Raw genomic sequence first — 21394 nt, forward strand, 5'->3', positions numbered from 1 at the left:
ATATCATAGGTCTTACTCCTCACAAACTGCATGGCCTGGAAGTATTTCCAGACTCCTGGGTCCAGGTGAACACCCCAGCTAGGTTGCATCTGTATGTAAGACCTAAAACAGCATCTTCCCTTTTCCCTGCCTCTTTCTCATATTTGGAAAGCAAAAAGAGAGCTGTAGCATGATCTACACAGGCTGAACAACTCAAAAAACTATGTGGTGTATTGGAATATGATTCACTCTTCAGTAGCACTCATGGGCATAGATGGTCTTGAGGTGGTTCCACCAAGATAAAATAAAAGTTACGGAAATAGGGTTGGAGGCTTACCGGGTAGAAAAGGAGCATAAGACCTCAGTACTTGGCTATGATTGCTTCCTGTATAAAACCTGGCATTGAATCCAGCCCTTAGCTCCTTAATATACCTGTTTTTCAAACTGTAAATACCTTGGCCTGGGATCTAAAGCCCTGGGGAACCTGTAGGGCCAGCTTAGAGCTTTGTGCTGTTGGAATAAGAGGCAAGGTGAATCATCGCCAGATACTTTAACCCAAAATTCAGGAGCAGAGGAGAAAGAGAATGGTTTGCAGGTCCCTTTTCCAACTTGTTACCAGTTCTAAGAGTTGAGAGAAGGGCAGGAATAGTTTTCCTCTACCTCTGTTCCTTTCCATGGACCCAGAATGAGCTGCATGACAGAAAGGATGAGGACTTGTATGGAATAATCTGAGTTCTGAGATTCACCTGACCTAGCTGCAGCAGTGACAGCTGTTCTGGGGCCACGTCCAAGATCCATCCACTGACCTAAAATAAAAATTAAATATGTCCAATAATGAAATTTTCAGACAACAAGTCTTCGTCTTAGCTGGAGAAAATGTTCTTAGAAAAAGACAGTTACCTCAGAGAGAAATTTAATGGTGAAAAAGAAGCCAAATTGTTCTTTTAGTTATATAAATGCAACTTCTTTTGAGGTCTAGTCGCCAGTAAGGAATTTCACTAATGGAAGTATGAGCAGAATTTCCCCTCAGCACTAAGCAGAGCTGACCTTTGAAACAAATGGAATTACAAATTCCTTGGCCTTGTGTCATTTGCTATTTCTCTTAAGAATCCTGCTGCTAGGGTGAGTTGCTGCTGGGATATGTTGCTGCTGTTCTTAAAGGACAAATATCCTATGTGACCACGGCAGACTTAGAAAGTGTGAAGACACCAAGACAAAAATCCAGCACTTGTAGAATCTCATTATTTTGGAGGACCTGACTTATAGCTTGTGAATGGTTTAGGGTCGGCAATGTTGGGCAGGGTCTATGAGGAACAATGTCACATAAAGCTTGTAAGATGAAAAACTTGTACGTTAGCACCAAGTTACAGGGATCTGTCGGAGATCTGGGTATGTCTGCTGGCTGAAAGGACAGCAGGAGAAGAGATTCATTCTGAGTTTACTTCCGTCCAATATACTGTAGCTTTTTTGGTAAGAGGAGACCCCCGAAGAGGAGTGAGTGACGGGTGCCCAGGGCGATGGGTACCGGCAGATGGAGCCCCAGCGCCGGGAGCCGCTCCCGCGGCAGGGTCAGCCCTGCCAGGAGCACCGCGGAGCGCCTACCAACCCTCATCCTGAATAAACAAAGCTTCCGGGACTGCAATTACGGCTACTCACTGTAACTTAGGTGATTCATCTGAAAGACCCAGGCTTGCTTTTTCATCTTTTTATTATAAGGAGACAGCAACAACTTAGCTCTGCACATGACTTCGTACTTCTGTCATTATGGTTGTATTACAAATTTCATATTTATCAAGAACAATTCCAGGACACAAATACAATGCCAAGGCCCTTTTTGTGAAGCTGAGAAGTAGCTAGACATAGTATCATTCACTCTTCTCCCTGCAGGACACAATTGGCTTTATTGACTTCTATAAATCATTTGTGGTTGAAATCCATGTAGCTTCACTAGGTTAGAGAAATAGAAACTAGCCCTCAAACCTTAAGGATGTTTTGGAGAGTTTTCTTTTTTCTCGGGAGTTATAAAATTTAAACAAGTCAACTAATATAAAATGACAACTGAACTAGCTCATACCATGGAGTCGCTGTCATTGCATAGTTTGGGGGTGATACTAAGTTCTTTTAGACAGTCAAGTTCTGGGCAGGCCATGAAGACATCACCAAACTGAGTTGGCTCAAAGGTGGCAGATGAACTTTAATATAGATAAATCCAGGGCAATGCATCTAGGAAAAAATTTTCCACATTAGGCCTGGAACTGAGGGTAATAACTTAGGAAAGAGACCTCTGAGCCATTACTGATGGTTCTCTGAAATCATCAGCTCAGTATGCAATGGCAAACAAAATCCAATAAAATGTTGGAATTCATATGAAAGTTATTAGGAACAGGACAGAGGGTGTGATGTTACTGCTACATAAAAAACAAACAAACAAAACTCCAAAAAGCCCTGTGGTGCATTCTTGTAAAGAGCAGCAAAAATGGTTGAGGTCCTGAAGCTGCTGCCTTATGAAAACTGAAAATACTGGGACTCCACTCAGGAGTGAAGGAGACAGTGGAGCGAGGTAATGATGGTTTACCAAATGATGAACATGCTGTTTAAACCAAGCATGTAACTGTTATCTACAAGGACTTTGCATGGGATCTAGGGGACACTTGAGGCAACTACCAAAAGATAGGTTTAAAAGAGATAAAAGAAAGTATTTGCTGATACAGTGAGCAGCAAACCTCTGGAGCTTGCCAACACAGGAGCTTGTGGAGACAGACAGTATTAGCATGTTCAAAAAGGGATTAGACAAATTAATGTGTCTTTATGCTAAAAGAATAAGGCAGGAGCATACCCTCTAGTATCCCATATCCAACAGTTATGAATGCTGCATATTAGGGGGAAAGGACTGCACATAACAACCAGCCTCACACGGTCTTCCTAAACAGCAGCTCTTCTTGCCACCACTGGAAACAGAGCAGTGGGTGAGGCAGCTCATTATGTCACCAACAGGCTGTCTCTCATATGCAGCTTGGGGCTTATTCCCCTTGGCAAGGCTCCCCTGTGGGATACAGCCTCACCTGCACACTCAGTCCTTGCTCCATCACCAAAATGCTGAGTTTATCCTCAGGCTCAGGTCTGAGGCCAGCTGATAGTTTAAAATCAAGCCAGCTAAATTAAGATTTTTAGGAAAAGGTGCAGTTTGTATATCCTAGCATAAACGGAGCTGCTTGATTTGCTATAAATGAGTAACAGTGTTGGCTTCTGGTCCTTCAAAAGGCAATGGGAGAACAAGAGGTAAAATCAGGTCGTGCTCTTATACACAGTTTTGGAAGCAGTAAATAGATACAATACAGCTGAGGAGATTCTACCTTACCCTTCAATACTGCTCCTTGGACTCTCTCCAAAAACATTTTTCAGCAGTGCCAAGCTGAAAGCTAATTGTCAAAACTAATTATATGTACAAAGTAATTGAAAAAAGATTAATGAAATTTCCATGATATCTCCTAGATACTTCCTGGGCTGTTTTTTTCTCCCCAGTTCATTACCTTTTCTTCTGCAATTCTGCAAGGGCTGGGCTGCCTGTACACACATGCTCATGCATGCAAACACACACACGCACACACACAGACACCAACACACACTCATACCTCCTCATCCCACTTGGTTCAGCCATTCCCTCTGCTCTGTGGATACAAAAAAGCTAAAAGCAGAGAAATTCTTCAGCTTTCTGCAGCATCCTGTGAAGGCCTTGCTTTCTCATGCAGCTAGCTGAGAAACAGTTTGAGGTTTTTGTTAACCAAGGCTTTATCTCACAGGATGCTGCAGAAAGCTGAAGAATTTCTCTGCTTTTAGCTTTTAGTATCCACACTGCTCCATCTTTTTTTTTTCTTTTAATACAGTTTCCTCTTTGTAGAGTTTTCACGCCCTGTATGCCTTGCTGGTGTTTCACCCCCACCTCTTCTCACAGTCCCTGTGTCATGTTTTAATCTTCCCTGTTGTCAGGCCTAACTGATACATCACTTGTGTTAGACACAAGATGGGGATGTCATCCTCCAAGTGACTTGAGCAGGGCTGTGGGACTTCGGGTAACCAAGGAGTTACACTTGGCTGCTGGACATGCCAATAGTTCTGTGTGTTGAGTGAGGGGCCTTGGAGGTCATCAGGTACCTGCCTTTCCCTTGTAAAACATGCAGCTGCTTGGTAATATGGATACAGGATTATTTTTTCACTATAGGCAAATAGTGAAATCCCAGTTACTCTTTTTGAAAGGATTGAATTACTTTTGATGAAACCTTTCCCAGACAGTTCAGCAGAAAATAAGAAACCAGCATGAAGAATTGGTTTAAAATCTGTGAAATCATAAGCAATTGAAAAAGCCTTTCAAAGGAAAGTGTTACATTTCTTTAATGATAGGCAATGCTTCCTTCTCTGGCCATAGCATCTTTAAAGCTTTCACACCAAGTCCCCTTGACACTGAAGAAACACTGCCTTTTTTTGAGAAAATTCCAGCTGTATGATCATGAATGGAAAATGCTTGTATTGTTATGACCAAATTTTCTCAATTACAATCTAAATGCCATTTTTCTGAAGTGAATGAGACTGAGGTTTGCTTTTCAGACTGAGAGAAGTATTTGCCACTTTTAAAGTCCCCCTTTTCCCTGAGCATATGTACCACTTTCCTGGAGGTCTGAAGCTGAGGACCTCTTCTACTGCTGTGGGGCAGTTGTCTTGGCTTGTTCAGCTGTGCCAGCTCACATCAGCTGAGCATCCAATCTGGTCTTTAATAAGGCTCTTTTTGAACCCTTATGCTTTGTTTCTCTTTACCTAGCAATCACCAGGATGGTGAGGGACAACTGAAAATAAGACCAATGGCTCTCTGAGAGAGATTTGAGCATATAGGGGCAGGTGGAGGGGACAAACTTGCAGCACCAGTGTTTCAGAGGTTCACAATAACACACTTCCCTCAAATAGTATTCTTTATTTGAATATGCATTAAAGGGTAGCAAGTAACCACAGGATGCTGTATAACTCCGGGTTATAACTCTCAGCAAAGAGGCTGCACAGCTTCCTGGATTGTCTTTAACAGGAGGTGAGGCAGACCTGGAAAGCTTTCCATTTTCCAGCCTGCTGGCTTTAGCAATAATGTCATGTAAGTCTAAAGGGAGACAAGTGACCTTCTAGCTCATGCTATTGTGCTGGTAACACACATAAACAAAGCCTGTAGCTAGAGGGGGAAGAATTTCACCAAAAACAAGGTCTAAGGAGAAGTCCTTTCCTCTGCGCCTTTTCATATAACCCTCCTGTGATGAAAGCTCTCCTAAGCGTCTGGTGTTTTCATCCTCCATTCTCCTAGGGGGTTTAAACTCACCTCTTTCACTGTCAAAAGAGATCTTTGAACACCACACTCTCATCAAGGCTGGAATAGCTCATGAACATACACACATGCTGAATTTGTATCACAGTGAATACAGGGGTGTTGTGTTCACATGGTGACAGCCATCAGTAAATCCAGGTGATAATCATTTTCCCATCATATCCTTGTCATCACTACCAAATGGCTATAGAATATCTCTGACAGGCTACAGGTTACAATTTTAACACCTGTAGAAGACGGTCAAATCCGTGGACTATTATGTCATTACTAGCACCCATAGCCACTATCAGCCTGGATGGATTTTGCACTCTTCTGACAGCACACCGTGTGCTAACATCTGCCCCCAAATGTAGTGTCAGGTGAGCCTGCTTTCAACAGCAATTTTGGACGTCCCCACCCTGGTTGCTGCTGCCAGCCCAAGGATGCTACTGCATGTCCCATCCTGGGCTGCTGGCCCCATGGAGGGTATCTGTCCCGAAGGGAGCTGGCAGCTCTCTCTCTCCACAGACGTGGGCAGGGCGTACTGTGCAGCACATCAAGCAGAAAGGGGGAAAAAGGATTTAAAATATTTCCTATCTTTAACATTTGAAAAATCTAGACTGTTCCAGTGTACTTGCGTGTCCCTTGTGGCTCGCTCTACAGCTCAGTCCAGCACTCCCCTTTGATGTTCTGCCCACAGTATAATAAACTTCACCAAAGAATAGAAAAACAGCCCATCTCTGTGAAAGCCACAAGCAAATGAACTGGAAATGTGAACTGAAGCTGCACCATGGTTTTTTGTAGGAGCAGATTCTTTTATATTAAGTGGCCTAAAAGGATATGGTAAAATAGATAGCCACATAGAATGATGGTCAACATTGCTAGAATTTTCCTGGGTAGAAAATGTTGTGTTTATAGCAGTTTTGGTAAATTACTAAATTTTGGTAAGTGCAGGAAAGGGAAAAGGACTTTCTTCAGAGCTAAGTGTCTTCGTTTTTTTCTCCTCTTCAGACTTCTGGTTTCATCTTGTTCAGTATCAAAGCAAGTAAAAATATGAAAAATGTGACTTCTGGGGAATAATCGGTTGTGGGAAGAGCAGAACTCAGGTCTCAGAATTGTAATTGGAAAATAATAATTTCTCTAAGATCAAATCCCTAGCACTCCATAAGTTTAAAAGGGAAATATTCTGCCTAATCTATCCTGAACGGTGGGAGATTTTTTCCTCTCACTGTATTCATTTCTGTTTGTGTCATTCCTGGAAAGGGACCTCTTTTTTAGGTATCTTCTAATTTTGTGGTAGGGATTGTGGATTTTGGTGACATGCCAAAGTCTAAAGACTTTCAACACTGAAAGTTTCTAAGAAAGAAATTATGTCAGATAGACTCTCTTACCTCATATGACACTTGGCCTGAGATTTACTGCTGCTTTTTTCTAGGATGCTGGAAGAAAGCTGTGCTGCCACTTGGTGAGCAGACTGTAGTTCAGCTTTCAAGCAGTCCTTCACAGCTTTTATCCACAGAGGAACAGAAAACTTTGACAAGAAAGTGTAGTGAATCAGCTGTAGCAACATGCTACATGAGCTAATTTTTAAAACCATGTATAGGATGTTGCCATACATAAATATGGGTGGTCAGTGCCTGGAGTCTCTTAACTGGATTCGGAATGAGAAGACAGGTAAGGTGTCCCAGTGCATGGCCAGGAGACACTGTGGTGCCCACAGCTAATTTTCCCTTCATTTTAAAGGTACCATGTGACAAAATACACTGGAAAGGGGTGCAAGAGATGAGGAAGCACCCATCAAATGTCTAAAAGGCAATACCTGCTCCCTGTGCTTCCCTTTCTATTCCTAATTTGAACAGTCCTGTGCAGTATTTCAGTTTAAGCTCAAGGCGAGTTCCCACAGCACCGGGTGCTGCAATCACCACAGTGCTTCACCCCCATCACCCCATGCTTGTAGGCAAGGACTGTGCATAGATTGCTCTGTCCAGGGCACTGGTCCCCTCACCCACACCCGGCAGTGATGCTGATGTGCAGCTTAGTAGGAAATACCCTATTTTGCTCTTCCTTTTGGCATCTGGTCTAGCTTTTGAATTTCATGTGGTTTTGTGCTACACTGGAAGACCTGGAGTGGAGACCAATGCTAAATGAGGCAAATTATTCCCTCAAGCTGCTGCAGAACTCACCATCAGAGAATTACATCACCATGTGGGACGATCTGTGGGATGTGTCTGCAGACAGCCATTATTGGGAGCAATTCTTCCAAGGCAAACAAGACCACAGCTCGGAAGCTGCCTGCAGGGAGTTGTAAGACTTGCTGTGAGAACTCCTGCACTATTAAGCAAGGCACAAGCTATTTATTCACCTTACTGCATGAGTAAGGACATATTGTTCTATACACGGAGCTCACACCTGCCTTTTGCTCTGCAGAAGGACTCTATTTGTTGTCTCACTAGGAGTCAGACCATGAAACCCCAAAGAACTGTCTTGGAGGATGTCTTCATGTTCCCTGACAGCTGCAGGACCTCATGGGGATGAGAAGAAGCTCTCTCCATAGAATGCTGTGCTCTACCCCCTGCAACCTCATTGCTCTTTTGCAGACCCCAGCACCAATGCTTTTGTGATTTTTATTTGTGCAAAATTCCCATTGTACAGTCAGGCTTTAGACATTTATGGGAAAATTTTTCATTATTAGGGACAGAAATTAGGCATGCAAATCATTAATACATTCTGGCTTTTCCAAAGCATCTCCTCATCTAGCTTAATCAGAAGCCATGAGAAAGAAAGAGGATTAGAAAAATGTATTTTTCTATGCACCTTTGGGTGTAGATAGTAATGGAAATCACCCACTATTACACAGAGTTTCTTAACAATTTTTCTGCTCAAGGCTCAGCACTTATGTGCCAGTTTTAGCTGGGGTAGAGTCAATTTTCCCCACAGTGGCTGCTCTGGGCCTGTGGTTTGGATTTGTGCTGAACACTGGCTTGATAATGCAGAGATGTTTTTGTTATTGCTGAGCAGTGCTTATACAGAGCCAATACATTTTGTGCTCCTCACCCCACCAGAGAGGAGGCTGGGGGTGCACAAGCACAGCTGGGAGGAGACAAAGCTGGGACAGCTGATCCCAACGGACCCAAGGGATGTTCCATACTTCATGGCATTATGCTAAGCATATAAATCTGAGGGAAGAAGAAGGAAGGGCAGATATTCAGAGTGATGGCATTTGTCTTCTCAAGTCACTGTTATGTGTGATGGAGGCCTGCTTCCTTGGGGATGGCTGAACACCTGCCTGCCCATAGGAAGGGGCGAATGAATTCCTTCTTTTGCTTCGCTTTTACATGGTTTTCACTCTCCCTATTATATTATATTTATGTCAACCCACGAGTTTTCTGGCTTTTACTCTTCCAGTGTGCCCCCAATCCTGCTGGTGGGGGAGTGAGTGAGCGCCTGCCTGGGGCTTGGCTGCTGCCTGGGGTTAAACCACAGCATTTTATATGATGCACACCCATGCAAAATCACATTGGTGTGGAATACCAAAAAGACATTTTTGATTATGAATTTGACTCCGGGTGCCTCCAAGGCACTGAGTGTCCCAGAATGAAAAGCAGAACTGGGATGCCAATGGAAAAGGCTCCAGCAGTGGTGTCTCAGGAAAGCTGCAGGCACGCCTTTGTGAGGAGTCTTCCGATGAAGTGCCAAGTACAAGTTGGCTTGGCCAGCAGGTATGAAATTTCACCACAGAAATTTATACAGGCATAAACTGCAAGCCTCTGGCAAGTAATTTCTGTACAATTTCCTTGCCAAGTGCTCATGCTGGGGCTTACACCAACAGATCTGCACACAAGTCAGAACAAAACCAACTCCCAGTTCCAGCATTATTCCATCCCCATTTGGCTTTTGCTGAAATCACCTTGTATTTCATGGCTCCTTAGTTCAGCTGACAAGACTTAAGACTTATAGAAGTCATATGCTCACACACCAGACCAGTTTTACACAAAATTTTTTACACAAAAATTCTGCAGAGCAGCAGTGGCTCTCCCAGTGCATCATCACAGCACATGTGGGTGTCCCCTTGCTGGCTGAGTCTGACCTGGAGCTGGAACAGGGCCAGGATTTGCTATTTGGTCAAGAGCAATATTCCAGAGGGACGGTGAGAAAGGTACCAGATGTGTTAAACCTTGATAGTGTGGCAGAGAAGCCACACCAAGTGGCTTCCAAGACAAGTGACAGCAGGATACAGGATCCAGTAACCTCAGATGAAGTCCTTGGCATTTGCTAATGCCTTTAGAGGATACTGTGAAGAAAATCATCCAGGAAAATAGGTCTATGACAAGAGGCTATAATTTACAGTTTATTTTTCAGTAAGGTTTCATCCTCCATCCTATTCATGTTCCTAAGAAGTTTACACTTTTTTTTTTTTTAAATCTTAGCCAATATTTGAACCCACCAAGGGTCATTTTCCTTAGAATGAGAAACAGTCAATAAGGTTCAAGTATGCACTCAGAAAAAACCAGCTGTATTTATTTAAAATAGTTTTGGGGTTTTTTATAAAATCTTCTTTTCACTAAACTCACAACTGAAAAAAACCCCAGCCAACTACCCCCCATCAAAATCTGCCCTCCAGCAAGCTCTGGGCTCAAAAGCCTGCACCTCTTCCTCCTCTTCTTCCCTTTACCTTCAGTGTCCCAGTGACTGCCTGCCTGTCTCCAACACACCAGTTACATTTCTAGTGCCTCAAAAATGCAACATCATCACAGGAAGTTCCTCTCTGCAGAGTCCAGGGACTCTTGGATGCACCTTTGGGTGTAGATGGTAATGGAAATCGCCCACCACTAAGTGCTACCTTAGAGTGCTTTGCATTAATTCATTAATTTCAACTTTGTAATCCTCCTTTGAGTACTTTTGAAGAGGTTGTTCTCTTTTTTTTCCCAAATCTATACCATTGAGGGATTTTCCTCCCTTTTTTTTTTGGTCAAGTTCAGATTGTATCACTGATGATAATATTTCTTTCTCCTGATTTTTGGTCAGACTTTTTTCAGGTATAAGCATTTAATCCCTTGCAGTAACTACAGAGCACGCAGAGGCTTTGTGTTAGATGTCCAATGAAGAAGTAAAATTTACCAAAGAAAATCACTGAATGACATTTTCGATATTGCTGACATCCAGCGAGTTAGGACAATAGAAATGTTTAATCTATTTCTTTAATCATATAGAGCCTGATCCAGTTCTCCCCCGGGAATACAGTAATCTTTCCACTGACTTTCATAGGCCTGGAGCACATACACAGTATATGTAGTGTATCTCCACCACATCAATAACTCATGGAATGTTCTCCTAATGGTTAAAGAGGATATGGTACATTTTATGTGTGTGTATATATATATACACACACACATACATATATAAAAGGAGCATGATTTTATTGCCATGGCTAGGCATAAAAGCAATCATTAGGAAGTTTTACCCTGTACCTTGTGCCTACTCTAATACTGAAGTCTACAGCAAAATCCAAATCTGGAGGAACAACAGGAAGCCATTATTAGTTTTTCTATGAAAATGGTATTTTTATTAAAAGCAGAAGGTGAGCTGAAGGCACCAATCCTCTTTAAAATAACTTGGGGTTTACCATCCATAATAGAAATATACAGAGTGGGGCTGAGATATGTCTAACACCTCTCCCAGCTTTTCTGACTGTCTATAAATAAGTAGTTTAAGGCCAATGAATATAATAAAAGAATGATCTTAATATTTTGCTCTCAAATAGTTTCCATTTCACAGGAAGTTCAAATTTCCTTCAGTAAATGGTTTATACTTTTCCAAGCACACTTGCATTCTAGTAAAATCTATTATATATGCCTTAAGGCTTAGTTTATTTATTGGGGAAGAACAGGAACACCACAGAAAAATCAAGATGATGATATTTTTAAGGCTACATTTCTTTGAAGTAGTTAGCAACTCCTCTTCCCCTGCCATTTTGAGTAGTATGTGTGCATCACTGTTTTCAGTTTCTTGTGGAGGTAATGCTAATTTCCTAAAGAACAGCCTGACACAGGTTCAGAATACCTGAAATGCAAGTCTAAGATCAGAAGTGGTAACAAACCTTTACAACCACAGTTTCCTACTGCTTTCCATGGAGCTCTGGAAGGGGTAGCAAGTCCCTGTGCAAGGATCAGACCCTTGGGCTGGAGCTTCTCAACTGCTCCAGGCAGGGGGACTTTACCAGCTAGTTTCCTGAATAGTGGAAGTTTGGCACATTTGATAGTCAAAACCTGGAGTCTCAAAAATTGAAAAATATGGTGAGAAAAATAGGACATGTCAACTGCTTCTAATGAATCTGGTTTACTACATGTACATAAAAACATTTTTGATAAAACCACATAGTTATTTTTCTGAGAACAAATTTTCTCAAAAAATTAAACACCTCCTACTTTACAAGGAGTACAAACCTCTGTTCATTGCACATACAGTATATTCTGCTAAAATACTGAAGGAGGTAAAACTCTAAGGATTCCTGCAGGAGTTAACTCTAAAAAATTAAAGCACTGGAATCTACCATGTTCATTGTATTGAAATTTCTCCAGTATCTATAATGAGTCCTCTATTACTAATTTATGTCAAACATTTGCTGGCTTTGTGATACCAGCTCTAGGAAAATCTTCCACTTGCTCTTACCATTTTCTTTCTTTCTAATCTAGAGGAAGGTTTGCTAGCAATCCTTTCTTGCCTACTTTTATACTCATTCTCTACATATCACAAATATTTAGCACTTTTTCCTGGATCCTGGTTAAGCACACAGTACACAAACTCCAAACTGTAAGCCAAGTGCTTGATGAGGCTGGAAGAGGAAATAAGTTGTGGTGGAGCCATTGCCAGCTGTCCCTGGGGTCCTGCCCTAGAGGAAGGATCTGCTGAATGGTCAGAGCTGGCTAAAAGCCACTAGGAGAGCTGCATACAAAAAAGTGCTTACGTTCAGGTATTGCACAGATTCCCTGACCATAGACTTGTGGAGGAGACAGGAAAATGGAAGTAGTTACTAGAAGGGCTTTAAAAATGCCACAGGTGTGATATTCATTTTATATCTATAGCTATAGCTATAGCTATAGCTATATAAAACCTCAAGTCTGCAGAAGCCTAGTGCCAACATCTTAAACAAGCAAATTTCCAGTAACAACCATCTGCTTTTACCCAGGATGTTTGGGAGACTGGAGAGTGTCTTCAGCCTTCCACATCACCTGAAAGCTCTCTCACTTCTGTTCCCAAACTGGGAGGTGATCTTACCTGCAAAAAGCACATCACTTCATGTTTTCTTCCTGGAAAACAGACCACAAATATGGGTAAAGCAAGCCATGCTTGGCTTGCACCTCCTAAACCTGGGGAAGATGAGATTTTGGGGAAAAAGGAGGAGTGTTTTGGCATCCACTTCTGTGAATTGATTTTCTTTAAAATTCCTCCCATTTCTTGTGACCTGGTCTAGGCCAAGAATAAGAAAGAAATGAATGTGCTCCTTGGGAGCATTTCAGTAATACCTAGCGATAAGTTGTCTCTGGCAGAGATTACTTCAGCAGGATCCAGAGAGGATTTAAAATCCAAACAGAGACAGGAAAGCAGCCCAGCACTCCATTTGAATTGGTGGTAGAATTAAATCAAATGACACAGCACATGAGAACTCTCAGCAAATATCTCTAAGATGGCATTTTAACATAGGATTATTTCGTGACTGCTCCTTTTGAGAGTCTGCAGGGACATAAAGGAGCATAAATTACACAGACACTTGCCTGTACTGTGTCTCCAAATTCTAGTAGTACACAATGAATGAGAGAGCAGGGGAGGTACAACCAGTCCTCTCAGTCCTCTCAGCTCCTGTTTGATGATTAAATTTCTGTGAGAGTAGGTATGGTCTCGATCCTGTTTTCAGGGTTTGGGCCATGAAGGAAGGTGAGCACAACAGCTCAATAAGCTTGCTATGTACCCATAACAGCTTGTGGGAATGGCTCCTATTGTGGGATCCTCATAGAAAGTGAAGTTATGGGCCATCTCACAGCCTGCCTGAAGATAGAACCTGGCTTTGCAGAGTTTTCTGTATTCATCTTTGCAGAATCTGCCTCCTATTTTTGTGTCTGGCCTGTGAACACACTAGGTAATGTGTTTTGCAGTTCCATCCTGTGTGCAGTGAAAAGCAGACATAGGTGTGGTTGTGCATGGGGATTTCTGCAGGTACAGCTGAAGTCATGCTCTCCCCCTTGACATGACCTCAGCACTGGGAGAACTCCTCCCAGCTGCAGTTCATCTAATTGGAGGCATGAAAAACTGAGTCTGCAATTAAGAAAGCACTGAAAGCACAGGTCTCTAGACTGGATGCTTATCAGTTATACGTCAGACTCCCTCTACCAGCAGAATCATGTTGTGAATTTATTTGTAGAACTTGATTTATGAAGACTAGTAAGACAGACAAATTATGTCAACTTATGGCAAAACCCATGTATTTTTCTTTCAGTTCAGATTCCAAAATGCTATTTTCTTTCTCATAGGGCTATTTTTAATGGCAGAGCCTATGTGTACCCTACCCAGCCCTGTAAGGAATGCCAGGACAGCTAAAAAGCACTGCAAATATGTAGCCCACCAGGATTCAAGCAAAAAAAAATACGGTGCTCACCAATATTTATCAGTCATTTCTAAACCTGGGCAGAGCCAGGGGATTACAATGGTTTCTCTTCTTTCTTAGCACTTCGGGCAGAAATCCTTGTTTTCTATTCAATCTGTGTCTTCATATCTGATGTGATAACATAACTCAATGTTAGCTGGAAGATCCTGGTGTCATGATCTAGTAAACCAAATTCTGTTAAAACTCTACAAATATCAGGCACCATATATCTTGCCAGTCTACATTCTCACTGTTTCTTCTACCATTTCCTTAAATATGAAGCATTTAAGGTTGTGAGTAGCCACAGACCCATTGGTTATATCTATTCTGTCGTGCAAAAGAAGCCTTAAGGCTAGGCTTTAGGCCAAACTCAACACCCATCCACATTAATTGCCCTCAGGGTAATTTCAGAGCTCTTTCTGAGATAATTCATTGGATTTGTTAGAGTGGAGAGTCCCATCCTGTTTGCTCTGCTTTCAGCTTTGGTGCACTCTTCCTCTATGCATTTCCCCCTGAAGTGACACCACGTGGCTGACAGCAGACAGAAGAGTCACCTATGGAAGAGAATAAGTGGGAAATCTTTCTCAGGAAAACTCTCTGACCCCCAGTGTTAAATTATATAGATTGCTGAAGCCTCTATTCAGGTTTTCTATGTCTCGTTAATCCAGACTAAATCAAAAGCAGTGTAAATAGATAAAAATGTAAACATGTGTATCTATACATATACGTAAATATGTAAGCATTTGTAGCTCCTGGAAGCACAGGCTTGTTTCAAGAGAGGATAGCTTAGGTGTAATGTTAACACAGGCATGAGAGGAACAATTCCAAAATAACCTTCATCTGACTTTTTGGACCTAGGTAGATGTTAACAGAAAATCCATTTATAGCAGACATTGGGAAGGGAAGGAACTCTAAGCTCTGTAATGTCTATTAGTTCAAAATCCCAGAACACACTCCAAAAGTAAAGAAACAAGACTGGTGATGGCATCTGTGCATTTATTATTTTATTTGAATATGTACATTTCTTTTGCTTTGCAAAATAGTAATTTTGCTACAATTACTTTGCAAAGTAGTAATTTTGCTAAATTCATTTGTTTCTGCTATCACATTCCTCTAAAAAGTTACACATTGCTTCTGCAAATGGGTCACTCTTGAGATCTCCATCCTCAGAAGGAAGAAAGAGTTCTGCATTACTACAGCAACCACAAAGTAGAGCCAGTGCCTGGCTGTGCTACTTGGAGAAGTTTGAAGCATAAGGACTGCAACTGTATGCCAAATACAGACTAACAAATTCCTGGGGCAAAGACAGGAGCAAAGAGGGGCTCAGATAGGGCTGTGACTGACTACAAGAACCTGGTTATCAACTGGCAGAATAAGGGTTCAGTAATTGCAAAACCACTGGTTTAAAAAGATTATTTAGTTACTGGTTGCACATGGCTTTTTTCAGTGACAAGGCTTGAAAGCTAAGAGATTTATGGAGAAAACAAGATACTTTTTAAGCTATGGTCCAGTGTTTTTGTATTTTGGTGAGTAACATTTTCTTCCCAAAATCTGGAATTACTTGCTACATAAATATACATTCCTAATGTCAGAGTCTTAGAAATACTACAGTGAAATCTGCTTGCCTGGAGACTTAAAACTCTCTATTTGAAAAGCTGGACTTTACAGGACAAATCTTGAAAATTTTTTGTGATCATATTAATCTATCATGTGTATCACACTGCAAATTTGAGCATGAACCTGTCTCTGAAAGACTGAGTGAATTCTTGTAATATTTCTCCATATTGTAATAGTTTTCCATATTCCTGCTTCCCCTTCTACCTAAAGTATTGGCTAACAAACCGTGTATACAGAAAAATACAGTAGCTATCTATGAACCTTCAGGTTTCTAACAGTTTTAACACTTAAACTTCTCTGTATCATTCAAATTTCAATGTAAGATTTATTCCAATTTCTTTCTCACTTGGATTTTTGATATCTGATCCTATTGAAGTGACTTTGAAAGATACCACATTGACATTTTTGACTCATTGGCATAATGGAAGAAAGAGGAGTGAAAGACTATTGTCTTGTGTAGGAAGAAGTAAAAATACTGAAGTTTTTTTTAATATATATGTTGCAGAAAATAGCTAGAGGGGGATAGACACAATTCATCAGCACTTGATTTAAATTGCTGTATCTTCACTTTCCATGTGAACCAGTACATGCTTATTCCTGTAGTATGCAGACTGTGTGCTTATCACCAAAAGCTTCAGAAATATGTGGGTGTAGTCAACATCTGTGATTGCTTTCCTGAATGTTCTGGGCTGTTGCAATCTTTTCAAAATAGAGGCAAAGGGAAACACCTTTCACTGTGCCTTTCAGGCAAGAAATGCACATTTATAATAAATTCAATTTGTGCCTGTCTCATATTTTCCATTTTTAAAATCCTAAATAAATATTTTAATCCTACCAGAGCTTCCTTGAAGAAAGAAAGTAGATAGCTTTACCTCCACTGCACAAATGCGAAGACTGAGGCAGAAATATAATTCATTACAAAATATATCTCTAATTTAGAAGTCAGGAATCTGTATCACTTAATCCTGAATACTCAGCAGAGCGGTCAAAATGGACCAGTATACTTCAGGAATGCCAAAATGACTCTTCACAGAGATATATCTGCATTTTTCATACACAGAAAATAGAATGGAATAAAAGTACATCAGGGCTTATTACCAACATGTATTCACATTTCTGAACATTAAATATATTACACGTGGCTTCTGAAGTCCATATCAACTCTGGTTTATACAGTCAGTACCCACTTCTGATTAAATCATCCTGCAGTCCATTTTTATTCATGACTTGACATAGAAATAGTCTTTGATGCATTTGTGAGCTACCTGTGGATCACTATTACAGCTAGTTTGGCCTAGATACATTTTCCACCAAAGAACAAAGCCTCAGAATGAGGTTATGCCCAGCCTTGGGCTACTCCTTATATCTCACTTTTTAGAAAATTATTGATACAGAAGCAAGGGGTGGATTATTTTTCCCTCTATTCCCCTGTGCAATACTGCTCAATATTATTTGAGATGTGGACTTCTAAGAAACAAGGAGTTGGCTGTGTAGGAGAGGTGAGTCTCTTCGGCCCCTTCTCTGTGTGTCCAGGCTGTTCTGTGGTTTGTGCATCTCTGGCTGGTACCCCTGACCAGGGCATCACTCTGAACTAGGTATGCTGAATAATTTATGGATCAGGAGAGTGCTGCCTGTTCCAGCTGCTGTACAGCTAATTTCAAACAGAAGACATGCACAGATGCTCAGTGACCACCAGTACAGTTCTTTTAGGTACAGGGAAGGATTTGTGAACTCATAATTTCATAAAGGCCAGGAGGGAGGGTTACAATCTCTGTCTAACCCAGTCTCCTGTATGGTACAAGTGAAGTTAATCCTTTTTCCTCACTTTCTTTATTTGGCCAAGATCCACCATCCTCAGAGGACTCCACAAACATCTAACAGTGAGAGGTGTCCCTGGGCCTCCATGAGTCTTTCTGCTCCACTCAGGAATGAGCTAGAGCTGGGACTTTGCTTGGGTCTTAGGGCAAACTGGAGATACTGTCCCTGCAGTCCCTGTAGGCTGAGTCTGTCAGCCAAATTCAGGAAACCACACTGGTTACACACCCATGAACCACACATGGCTAAAATGCTGCCGGCTGGCAGCCCCTGGCTAGCACTGGCTTTGAAAGAGGTGGCACAGGTCTAGCCTCAAATTCTCATCACCTCCCTTATTGTCTCCTGGCCTCCTTCACCTTCCTTTAACTCTCGTCCATTCCCCTACTGGCTTCACTGCAGAGGCAGAAACTGGACTGTGACAAACAATTGATTGATCATTTACTTCTTGCCACACAAGTATTTTTCCTTAGAAATTGAACTAATATACAGTGTGGGAAGAGAGAGTCATGTCCTACTAAAATTCCTGGGTGAAGTTTGATAAGAGTCAAATATACTGAGACACATCACATTTTCCCCTGGAAAGAGGAAGAAAACCCCAAAGATTTTGAAGTCCGGTGCTACAGAGCAGGATTTTGAAATTCTGTCACCTTCATTTCAAGCAGATAGATCTACTGTGATTGCAATTTGAAGGTAAACTTCATGGTGAACATCCTTAAATTAATTTGGATATCAGTTTAGACATACACACACCTATTTTTAAGGACAAGGATATTGATCTTGGCAAGGCAATAAATTCCAGTAATATCTCTCTGTAGAATAAAGCCAAGACAATTCAAACATGATTATTTTTTGTCTTTGCAACATTTTGCCAAAACTATGATATTGTTGGACAAATAATTCTGATTTATATTCAACAAGAGTAGTAAAATGATTTTATAGAGGAGACAGCCAGAGTGACATTTTCCCGTAAATCACAATGATTTTTACTGCCACAAGATCCCACAGCTCAACTTCAAATACAACTGTGCTGTAAACTGCATGGATGAAGCTGCATTCCTTCTGAATGAGAGCCATGTTTCCCTTTCACAGTGAATGACTCCACATTCCTATCAGTGTCTAGCAGATAGTAACAATATCCAAACAAAAGCATGTTTTAGAGCTGGTAAAGCAGTGATGGGAAAACTTGTTCAAAATGGTGTCACTCTATTGCATATCATTCTTCTAAAATAAAATAAAATAAAGAGATAAGCAAGATGCATACCAGACAGTAAGTTAGGTTTTTTTCTGTCTTGTTTCTGTTTGTTCTCTTCTGGGATAAATTTTCCTGCTGATAGAATATGGAAGAATATAACTGGAACCAGAGCAGTATTTAACTACTGACCTGGAACATAGTACTCCTGATCTTTATATAACCCTCAAGGCACTTAATAAGATAAAGGGAATTGGGAAATACCTATATTCACTTTTTAACCTAACAAAGGAAAGTCCATCAAGGACTATTGAAATTAAAATAACACTAACCTCTTATATACTGTTAGGCATGTATTCCTGAAGGAAAGCTGACATTTCTGTTCCACAGTTCTTTCATTTTCTCACTTGAGAACTGTACTCACCAAAGCCAGGTGCATGAAGCAGGATCAAGGGTGCAGTGTTCTGATCTGACTCTGGATTAGATTTAGGCAAAGGTCCATCTCCTAGGCTCAGGATATGATCTTACTGTTCCAATGCCTCACTGAGCTGAGATGAACATGCAGCCAAAACAGAACCTGAAAATTATTTTATTGCAGACTATCACATACCCTTTATTTCCTAACTCTAGACATCATCTCAGCTCAGGTGGCAAGGGTTCCTGCTCTTAGATTATATCTTTCTCAGGACTTCAACTCACTTGTGAGGCCTTATGTTCAACTTGGCCATGATTCTGTTCTGTGCCAGGATGAGGCCTGGGTACACGTCCTTACATCTACCTCACTTCTAGGATGTGAAACCAAATTGCCCACACTCCCCCTCCACACCAGGAGTCCAGGGCCACACAAAGGGCAGCCTCACTCCAGAGCTGCAGGCAAATACAGTTTTGTCACTCATCTTCCCCTCTTGCTTCTATTCGAGCCACAGTTCTGGGGACAGCTGGGTTCATGGATCATTTGCTAAGTGATATGTCAATGAAAATGTGACTATAAAAGACACAAGTATAAGAAAGCACAGAATAAACATATTTTCTAGTGAGAATACAAAAGCCACTTACATGGCTGGCAGTGCATGGATCATGATTATTCATAATTTAAATCCAGGGGCTGGCAGTCCTGAATCTCCTCTTTGCAGCACATTCTTCATCCCAGCCTCTCTCCAGTGCAGTGGCAGATAAAAATGGGAATTGTGTGGGAGTGCAAGCTCAGGATCCTCTGAAAACCTCTGTGTGAATGGAAGAAAGTTCAGATTTAAATCTCTAGTCATAGACAATTTTGGGGTGGGGAGGAAATGCACTTATACCCATATGCTAATAAAAATACACCAGCTGTAAACTGCTGGCATATGCAGAAAATTGTTCTTCCACAGCTCTTTAAAAGAAACAGCCACTTTCCTTTCTCATGCCACAATTATCATCACTAAATATAAACAGGGATAAAAGGCTTTTTATGATTTGCACCTCAGTATGAAATAATATTCCCCCTTCTCTTTTAAAATAATTTCTTTTCCACTTCTATGACTATAAATGCATCCAAATCAGGAAAATCTTGCAGGTTAAGCTACTCTTGTGAGGGTCAAGAAAAGAAACCTCTTTACCATAGAGCTATGGACAGTGGGCTTACAGTATGGTCAGGTGACAAAAGTGCGGCTACCTCAGTCAGCTGTGGGGCGTGTACCGAGCTTTCCACGCAGCCCTGATATTTCTGGTGTGCTTTGAAAAATTAGCAAGTTACAAATTATTATTGATGGTGGCCATAGAGGAATGTGAAAAAGTTCAGGGTCAGCTTGCCAAAGAGTGGTCACCTTTCACCCCTCAGAGCAGCACCACACTGTTCTCAGTCAGCTTTCCTCTCTCATGGCTATCTGGGAAATAAGATCAGTAGAAAATAATGGTCCTCTGCAGCTTAAAAAGAAAACAACAAAATCAGTGGACTAGAGTGTATTGCCTTTACCTCCACTTACCAAAGACAACCTTCCTTGAGGGTCTTTGTGATCCAGAGGGCCAAACTAGGATGTCTTGAGATGGCCTGGAGGAGTCAGAGCCTTGTGGTGTACCCAGCCCCTTCCCCCCACAGGCAAAATTTTGGGTTCGCTCCAGTCCCATTGATTTCAGAGATTACCTTGGCTCCCTTTCCTACAATGCTCATCACAAGCCACTTGCCCTTTCCTGGTGAGAGGCTGGGATATTGAAGGTGCATGTCCTCCTTTCCCATGGCTTGTGGAATGCAAGTCAGGCAGCGTGTGCCCAGCCACTTCAGCAGGTCAGGGTCAGGTTTGGCCTGTGCAGCTACGGAACCTCAGCGTGCTCTTCATTGCATAGAGCAGCCAATCCAATTAGCAGCTTTACACTTGTTTTGGGGATTTTTTCTGACTTTGAAACACCAAGAAATAAAGAATGTGCTCTGAAGCAAGCACATTTTGGAGGTGCTGCACCTAGTGAAAAGAAGTGAAAAAACTTGGATTGCTCTTATTTGAAACTGTCATGATAGTGTTTACTTCTGATTTTTTTCTTAACATCCTGAAGTAGTTCTGATTAAATAAATCTTGCTCAAATTAATTTTCTTTCCTTCTACCCTCCATCACCTATAAAGGCACCAGAAGTCAGGCCACCATTAGGATGCTGAACAGTGAGTTCTGGCAGCAGGATAAAGGTCCTATTAGCTCTCAGTTCATCTGGAAGCAAAGCAGTGTTGTTTGGCCATTGCTGTATTTGCCATTCTCAAGGTTAGTTGATGCAGAGCAAGACTTACATTTGGATCAGCAAACAGAGGTGCAGGTTAAAGGAAAGAAAAATGAAAATGCACATTTGCAGTACCACT

At 41.4% G+C, this 21394-nt stretch overlaps 1 long non-coding RNA gene across 1 annotated transcript in view; it reads right to left on the bottom strand.

Moving 5' to 3' along the window:
- The window catches only part of LOC109145376, an 82981-nt gene that overhangs the window by 56046 nt on the left and 5541 nt on the right, over window positions 1–21394 (bottom strand). The window contains exon 2 of the long non-coding RNA XR_005604790.1: window positions 19633–19799. This is a non-coding gene — a long non-coding RNA (uncharacterized LOC109145376). The remainder of the gene's footprint in view (window positions 1–19632; window positions 19800–21394) is intronic.

This window comes from Corvus cornix, chromosome 2 (assembly GCF_000738735.6).
Source record: "Corvus cornix cornix isolate S_Up_H32 chromosome 2, ASM73873v5, whole genome shotgun sequence".
In the NCBI taxonomy this organism is placed as follows: Eukaryota; Metazoa; Chordata; class Aves; order Passeriformes; family Corvidae; genus Corvus; species Corvus cornix.